Source organism: Protopterus annectens, chromosome 10.part0, assembly GCF_019279795.1.
Source record: "Protopterus annectens isolate FY-2018-M chromosome 10.part0, PAN1.0, whole genome shotgun sequence".
Classification (NCBI taxonomy): Eukaryota; Metazoa; Chordata; order Ceratodontiformes; family Protopteridae; genus Protopterus; species Protopterus annectens.
The window spans coordinates 756,442,063-756,452,062 of NC_056744.1; positions in this window are offsets into that span (position 1 = coordinate 756,442,063).

Sequence of the window (10,000 nt, forward strand, 5' to 3'; positions counted from 1 at the left end):
TCTTTGAATCAGTCTCCAGAGCTGTGGACGAGGGTAAGGCAGTCCACACAGCCTATCTGGACCTCACTAGGCCTTTGACACCATCCCCTACTCTGTAATCATAGATAAACTTACTAAGCTGGGCATAAATCCCTACATCACTCAATGGATTGCCAACTGGCTTACTGACAGAACCCACACTGTAAAAGTAGCCGACTCCAAATTCAGCTCCAGATAAGTAACAAGTGGAGTACCTCAGGTTTCAGTCCTGGGACTGCTCTTGTTTGGCATCTACTTCTCTGAGGGACTAAGGCTAACAAAGTTTGCAGATGACTGCAAACTTGGAGCCATTATTGAATCCTCAAATGATGTGGATATTCTACAAAAGGGCCTTACAGAAACAGATGTTTGGTGCCAGAGCCATGGGTTCAAGCTCAATACCAAGAAGTGTATAGTTATTCCCTTTGGGAAAACCATGTACCCATGAATTACCACATAGGTGGCAGTACACTAAACACTGAAAGTGTGATAAGAGATTTAGATACACAGGTGGACAGTGGTATCACCTTCGATAACCACTTCGCCATAACAGTCAGGAAATCCTTCTATGTGGCACACCTCATCACTAAGGGATTTTCATCCAGAAAAAAGGAGATCATTGTCCGACTGTACTCATCCCTCATTAGACCCATCATATAGTACAATGTCTCATTTGGTATATACCTCACAAGACATCTGCAACTACTAGAAAGGCCGCAGAAACACCTCACTAAAAGAATTACAGATCTAAAGCAGATGCCCTATGCTGAATGACTAAAAAAACTCCAGCTATACTCTGTCACATATCATCTACTCAGAGGCAATCTCTGCTTGACATTTAAGGCCATTTCAAACCCAGAGCTGTTGGACATGCTACACTTAAAGAAATCCCAATCCATCAGAGCTACATGCTCCAGGGACCTAAACCTTGTCATTACAATGAACAAAACATGCTGGAGGGATACGTTCCTGACCCAGAGACTCCCCACACTCTAGAGCAGACTGTCCATACAAGTCAGGAAGAGTGCCTCCTTGGCCCGCTTCAAAAGGAACCTTGACGACTGGATGGGAGATAGGAAATTCACCCCAGGGGACACATCAGTCACTCTGCTAGACAGGGGTCCAGGGAAGTAAATATTGTGGGAAGAAATAGCCAGGGAATTGTTATGGCTAGGCTTGTATAGGCCTTAGGGCTGATAGCCTAGTACCAACCAATGAACCTATGAACCTTTGAACATTGGCTACTGGAAGTACTACACAGCTGGCTGCATGCATTTAGCAAGTGAAGAACACTAATTGGTGCAGAGGACCATCACCTGATCATGAGCATCACCTACAAAAGCCATACTGCAACCTATTCAAACCAGCTCAATCCCTGTAGTGGAAAGAGAGAGAGAGAGGGAGAGAAATAAAAATAAAACAAAAATAATACTAAAAAACAAAAAATACTACTACTAAAAAAAACATAGAAAGAAGACCTCCAACTGGTACACAGAGGAGAGCATAATAATAAAACAGATATGTGAAACATGTCAGCATGTAACTGAATGTAATATTTGGTCTGTAATAATGGAATAGATGATGTTGAAAGATTTATATGTGCCATCAAGACTTGCTGTAATGATGTCATGCTGAACAACTGCTATGGACATAGCATTTAGCCCTGTGGGCAGTGAGCCATTCCTGTCAACTGTGCAGATCTGCACAGAATGTCAAGATTTAAGCCATCATAGTGTTTGTTCTGTTCCTTTAATATCTGTATTAGTCTGGCAAATAGCTGAAGGTGGAAGTAATGAAGTCATGATAGACACATGAGTTTCAGACCCCCACCACCTTCAGAACAGTCATGGTAATGTGAAATGTATCATGCACAAACTTCATAGGTTTGTAATAGGCATATCTATGTTCTGTCCCTATATATCCCCCCAATGTTAGGCTGTGTCCACATGTGATGCTCTGTTTTGTAGCAAGGCAGAACAGTTCAGCTGTGGAGGAAGGAGGTTCAGAGTATGGTTCCAATGTTGGAATGCACTCCATATGTATATATGGACAGTTATGTATCGTGTGAAATTCTTTTTGGGAACAGATTGCCCTTTTTCTGGTAAGGTGAGAGTGGGATGTTGGGGATGGATAGTAGGTATATTTGGGGAGGTAAGTTGGGTCAGAAGAAAGACAAGACAGACAAGACAGCATACAGGGGCAGTATATGACACATGTGGGGCTAAACACCTTGGATGGGGAGGGATGTTTGGAAATTGGAAGCCCATGAGCCCCAAAATAGAAACAGTGGGACTGAGGTCCCCAGCCATGGGCAGTCACCAATGCACCTTCACGGCCCTGAAGGTGGCTGTCTTGGGGGCTGATCAGGAGGAGCAATCTGACCCTCTAATAGTGCCATGAGGCCCTCAAGCTGGTGTAGCAGATCTCCCAATTCTCTGCGGAACTCCCTATGCACCAGACCCTGGACCTGACTTCAGGTGACAGGATCCTGTCTGTGCCTGCTCCCGGGGGGGGGACAAGCCCCATCCCCTAAGGTGGTTCCATCTGAAGGTAGTGCAGGACCAGTGGATGAGGAGGTCCATGGGTGGGTCCCAGACCTGCTGTGGCCTGGTGTCATGGCCAGATGAGGTGGGAGAGGTGGGTCTGTGGGAACGGCTTTCCCAAACATGGTATTCTGTTGCAGTTTTAGAATATATGTTAGTTAGTAATAGTCAACACAATCCAGGATTAGTTATAACAGCATGAATAGATATTCCCATTAACCCAAAACACCAGATTTGGAACAGTTGCATAGCAGGCAGAACACATGCATATATGGAACTACAGTGGCCATTACAAAGGCATGCAGGTTACGCTGATAGCAACAGGCCACAAATTATACTGTTTCAACATGGAACATGGATAGAAACACATTTCAATATTTGTTGAACAATAGGATATATGTCCCAACAGTAGGTTTGATGTAAACATATCCATTTATTTGTGTCTTCAGATTATTGTTGCAGATATGGTTGGGGGGGAGAGATGTCAATTAACAACTATTATATCCTTGCAGTATGAGGTGCCCTGATCTTTTTTCCTGTTTATGTCTTCCAAGTACCATGTCCCGTGATTGTCTCCCTGTGTATACTCCCCTGGAGAATGATATAATAATAAACTTCATTGTACAACATCACAGAACCCTCTTTGGATGCACGGCCCATGATCTGCAGGAGAGGGCCACCCTGTGGAATGAGCTCATCCACAGGGTAAATGATGTCAGCCTGCATAACTGCAGTTATGAGCAGGTGCAATATCATTGTCCTGATCTCATCCACCACACCATCAGCATGCTGCTGCAGTTAGGAGGGACCAGCTAGCCACATGTGGGGGTCATGCCATCCAGCCCTCACTGACACATGCTGAGGAGCTCATCAACAGCCTTGGGGCACCTGCCCACCAGCCAAGCCAGGAACTTGATAATAGCATTGTGGAGATGGGTGCTACCCACACAATGGACGAGGAGAATGCAGGTAAGGCCACAGGCCACATTAGTAGATCATTGTTGCTTATCCATCTTCATCTGTAAAGTATCTTCATGCATATGTCAGATAACATAGTCTGGTGCTGCAGTGTAGTAATGAACAGATGTGCATAATCTCTAGTATTGTGGGTTTGTACTGTTGATGTACTGACATGCTGCTCCCACCCTGTACCAATGCCACAGGTGTGGCTACTGACATTACATCTCTCACACAACTATGTAGGTCTCTCTGGTATACTACTGGAACAACAGCCTGTAGCTGGTGAGTGTGGAGTTGTTTTGTTCAGGTTTGCTAATACCCCGGCCATGTTATGGCCATGGTATTTGCCATGCACACATTTAACACACCTGCCCACAATGTATGCTGTACATGTTCACTTATTGTTGCTGTTAACTGCACTGCATCACAGTGGCCACCATGGTGGCATATCTGACGGGTATGTAAGATTCCTGCAGTATACCTAACAACCTGTCAGTGCAAGATGTGTGGACAGACATGAACATAATGGTGGGACAAATAGCCTAAAGTAGAGACATGTCTGAAACATTACTCTTATACAGTGGCTACAACTGTATACACCACTATTACAATGGCAACTGTTACAGATCTACACGACGGCATATCACAATACCACATTCCACACCTTTTACAACCTGTAATGTGATCCCAACATGAGCAATGAATGTGTTATATGGAATCCTATGTTAGGACAACAAATATGGGGAATGCATACCTTAACAAACACTGGAAGCATATGTGTGCACACACTTCAAATACCATATTGTGGAAGCAGCTTTTGAGGTACTGACAGTATTCACTCTTCTTGAGTATGCACCTTTCATCAAGTACAGGGCCTCAATGTCACACCAAGTAATGGTCTGCTGTCCAAGAAGTATATCCATGACATTTGCCCACTCACTTGCAATAGAGGCAGCTGTGGCTTGCACACATCTTACAAACCATGGAATGGATCCCATATCTGAAAGTTAGCAGTCAGGAGTGGCAGACATAGCCTTACCTCACCATTGCACATACCATGGCAAACTGTGCAGACAGTCATGTATGTGTATATGAAGTATGGAACAATGTTAATGTAGAAAATAAACAGATGCCCATCCAAGACAGATGACAACACAAGTTGCAAACTGGTCACAAAGTCTGCCCAGAAACATGCAGCAACACTATGGGACTTGCAGGAATGTCTAGCGAGTACTGCCTGTGCAGTTCCTGTGTCGACAATCATCTGAACTCTGCATAAGTGTGGCCTATGGGTTAGGGTAATCAGATGGAAGAGTTATTCAACAGGAAACATCATCCAGAGCTCTCTACAGGTAGCATATGCATAACATTAAGTCTTCCAAAGGCATATGTTGCAATATGTAATGGTGTACTGAGACCAAGGCTGACACCTACAGACAGCATTAAAAAAGATACATGTGGTGCACAAGCAACACCTCACTCCACCTCAGGCCCACCATCCCCATCTGTACCTTGCTGGTGTTAGTGTACACCTTTAGGTTTGCTGTTCATTAGCAGTAACTAGGCCAGTAGACATGGTGTTCTGAATTTGGAACAATGCAAAATGACACTCATGTGTGGCCCATAGTTGTCAAGCATCTGCAATAAGGCTGAGGATGGGGAAGGGTGTCATCCTGAAACACAACAGTGAACTGAAGCATACATCCAAAGCTTGCTAAGAGTGGCTGTATCTGAACACAGTCAAGGTCATGAATTGTGCCAGACATATCCCTGACCCCACAGCAATAGTGAAGGCTCTGTGTGACCTCCAAGGGCTGTGCACATGAGTTGTCGTTGCAATCCGGCAGAGTTCAGGGACATTTGTAGGGCAGAGTGACCAAATAATGGCAAGTGAAGATGGGCCATGCTAGTATAACCCTTCCAGGAATAGTGACTGCTGTAGTTCACTTAACAGGTGCTGAACAAACCATCATGTTAAGGGTGTGCACACTTATGCAACCCACATATTGTAGGCATCTCAATCAGCATCTGCACAGCTAACACATTTGTTTGATACTGCATTTGATTGCACAGGTCATATGTCACATATCAGGTGTGTGTAATGTTAACATATGCAGTATTGTGGCCCCGTTGTATATCATGGAAGAGGCTGGCATGTCAGTAAGGGTGTGTAGACTCCTCATAGCCACAGTAAGCTTTGAAGGTTGTCAGTGTAATTGGATTTTATTCCTCATGCATGCACTGCTGATTATGAGAACTGAAAATCAGAGGTCAGGCATTCACTATTGACACCTGTCCTCATTCCATCCCAAGCATGTGTCAGTCAAACACATAGGGGCTGTGAGCAACAGAGCAATCATAACTCCAACACATATACACATTCAGCAATGGTGTGTACACATGTAAAGTAGGGTGCATATTACATGCCAGGGTGCTGAACAGGTGCACAGCAATACTATGTACATGGGTGTAGTGTGTTCCAGGGAAAGGGGCATCACCCAACCTCACCTGTAAGTGTGTGTGTGTGTGTGTGTGTGTGTGTGTGTGTGTGTGTGTGTGTGTGTGTGTGTGTGTGTGTGTGTGTGTGTGTGTGTGTGTGTGTGTGTGTGTGTGTGTGTGTGTGTGTGTGTGTGTGTGTGTGTGTGTGTGTTTGTAGAGGTAAGCAATGTCATACAGGTCTTAAATTACTTTTTTTGTTTCCCTCTCACAGGTGGTGAGGTGGGTCAGGGTACCTCCTGCAAGCAAACTGATGTTAGTGTCCATACAGACTCTGACAATGATGATAGGTATGGTGAAGCACAGGCAGGGTTGTCAGGGGCTGAAGCTGTGCCATCGGTTGACATCCCACTTTTATCCACCCCATCCCCGCACACAGTTACAATGCCTATACATACCCCATCACCAGTGGCCATAGAAGAGGGACAGTTGGTGGGTGGTAGCATGGGACAGGACAGTGTGGTGACTATGACAGGTGTGTCTGTACACAGCAGCCGTAGCCGGATGACCGGCAAAATACCACACAGGCAGATTTACAGGGGTGCTAGTAGGAGGACTGCTGGCCATTATGCCCCTGGCAGAAGTACCACAGCAGGTGTCACCAGACTCATGTTTTTGTCCATCATGGAGGCACAGGCATGTATGGAATGTTACACCAGACAGAGTCTGAGGCTCCAGAGGGCTACTCATTCTGCTGTACTTGACAACATCTGTGGTTTTGCAGGTGCCCACCATTATTTTGCAGAGGTCCTGGATAGATGGTTGGATGAGATGGTGAGAATCCTTGACCATGCAATGTCTGTGTTAGAGCATATGGTGGGAGTAGGGCGACAGCCACATGGACGTAGATCATCAACACCAACAGGTGGAGGTCTACGTGGACATGCAACAAGTCACAGCTGCTCCTGTAGTGGCAATACCATCACCAGTACTGCAGGCAGGGCGCTGTCCACACCATAACACAGCAAGCCATGTGCATGTGATCCTGGATGGTCCTAAAAGGGACCCAGATCCAGTGACATTTTTCATCATCAGGGGAGAGTACCATATCTGGGCTTGTACCTAGTAGTGCCCGTGGAAACCCTGGCAGGCACAGTTCTCATGTCTGTGGCTGGACACAGTGAACTGTACACCCTGCCATGTATGGTCTGCAGGTGTCCAACAAACCCCTGTATAGGGCAGCCACATGGCAGAACTGTGTGCATACATACACACACACATCACCACACAGCTAGGGCTCCTCCATACCTAGACACACCACATCTGCACAACCCAATTGATAATGAAACCCCCTAACACACACACATGATGTCAACCAAATGGCTCAGCCTAGGTCTCTGGCAAACCCACAACACACCCTGTGCATATGATGATACCTGTGCCACATCCCTGTCATCCATACCATTGATGCAGGGACATGCTAATATGGTTCTGATGCACAGGGTGAATGTACTAAGGTTTAGCAATGTAATGCTGTGTAACATGTTTTCAGCTGGAAAGTTTAATGCTTCCAAGTCAAGATTTGTAGCTGTCCAGCCATGCATTATAGCTGTTATTAACACTTACTGATTCTGGTCTCCATAATGTATTCATTTTGTGTTATAAGTATCTATGTGTCAGCAGGATGCTGGTCTGCTGTTGTTTCCTACAAGGGGTATGGCACTGTGACTTCAGCATTCTGAAGAAGTCCCTTGTGGATGAAACCTAGGTAAACATTCGTCTGCTGTTTGTTAATAAACCTGTGTTGGCCTGGATTTGTTTTCCTATTTTATTTTTGGTTCGTTGTGGAGGTTGGTTCTTGGTTTCATGTTTATTATGGAGAACGACAGTTCCTTGACCAACATTATGGATTTATTACAACGAATTAATTTTCAATTAGAGGAACATTCTATTCAAATCAAAAGTCTTACTGAGAGACATTTGCCTACATCTGTTTCATCTTCGTTGGGGAGTTTAGGCATGCCGCTCACTCAAGCCTCTCCTCACACAGGTACTGTACCGGTTACAACTGATAGTAATGTTCCCCCATTGTTTAATGGGAATTCTAAGGAAGTGCGTTTTGACATTGGAATTAAGCAGCCTCTTGGTTTCAATAGTGCACATTGGAAATCCAACAGTTTTAATTTTGCTTCTGATTGTGGACCTATTAATCACAACAATGTTAATGTGGGTAAAACCTTGGCTGAACTGCTGAAAGAGTTTGAGCTTAAATTGTTTAAACTGAAGAGAACCCAGCTTGAAAACAGCTATTTAACCAGAAATATTGAGCTGGGGATGGTATCGCAAGGACTGCGAGTGTGGAGATACCCGAATGGGGTCGATGGCAATAAACCTATGTTGGATGAATTACATGATCTTTTCAACAAGACTGGTTTGGACATTATGAATATAATGGTGAAATTTAATAATATTAAGATTGAAGCATTTGTTGCTGATTTTGAGGCTATTAATGAAAGCATAGTTAAGGATTTATTGTTCAATCGCTATTACACTAATTATACAAATATCATCAAGGACACTGACAATAGTTGTAAGATTATATTCAATAAGAAATCACAAAAAATTAAGAGGGACATGAAAATTTATGAAGCCGGTAGCATTTACCCCAAATCTAAGAAGGATTCACGTTGGCATACTAATCGAGGAGGAACAACCAATCACTCAAAGGAAGCATGTGGCGTCACAACATCAGAGGCTAATCCAGAGGTCAGTATAAGCTATGACTCTGAAGATGAATGCCCTTTAGAGGATGGTGTAAGGTGTTCGATGAGGATTTGAAACAGAGAACTGTCTTCCAACGACAAAAACGATGTGGGTCATTTGGGGACACGACCCAAAGTTGGGCGCCCGGGGTACAACGCTCAGCAAGGGGCTTGGAAGCCGTGCAGGTAAATCATTCTCTTTGTTGTTCGGGTAGAACATCACCAAGCAGCGAGGATGAGTGTAATTTATATGTATCAGTTGGTGACGTTAACAGCAAAGAATTGGATGGTGCATTTAATTTAACGCCAAAGTCACCATCTGTAGTTTTTAATAATTATTTCTGCCCAGACTGTGATTGTGACTTTTTTGACTGTGGAAACAGTGAGGTGAATATGGGAGCCACTTCAGTAGTTGACACTACTAGGGATGTGGTAGTTGTATGAATTCGGCACGAAGGTACTTTGTATGCTTGTGCGCCAAGCCCAAATTGTTCCTTTGTACACTCCAAGTGTGATTTGATTTGTAGTGACATTGGTATTAATCAAAGTTTTATGTTATGTTGTATGTCTAATGCACGTTTGGATCACACAACGGACACAAAAGATATTGATGAATTATCGTCATTTTTTTAATTATACAGGTGAAGAAAAAGTTTATTCGAATGACTCTTTACTTAATTTAAGTACCTATGATTATTTTATTGATAACAATTGTGCTGCTATTAATGTTAATATACAGTTAAATCAGCAACATGGCCCTTATGTGGGTTTGCCTTCATCTACTGACCCTATACCATTGATATCGAATGTGTCAGACGTGAACAATCAAAGTTTTTCTTCTAATGTTTCATTTAATTGTTCCTTGGATAATTGATTTGATTGAAAAATGACAGAGATTAAGGCTGATATATCTAATTATACAATTTTTAATATTAGGGATGTTGACAACATTCATTTGGCTGATTCTGTTCTTAATGAGCCAATGGATGGTCTTTTGAGCAGTCCAATTATTTTGGTAAATGGTACACATGATTTTAAGTTATACAATTATTCAAGTGTTAACTTTGGTACTGAGCATGCAAATCTTTTTTCTAAGGGATTTAACTTTGTCCCATGTAGGAAAGGTAATTTAGTCGAAACTCTTATTGATTTAAAATTATTTACAAGGAAAATGAACTTACAGGTATTTTTTGATAAAGCTAACCACTGTAATAATATTCACAATAGTAGGGGCATTTCTAAACCCAGTGTATTTAACCCACCCTTGAATCCCATGATAGC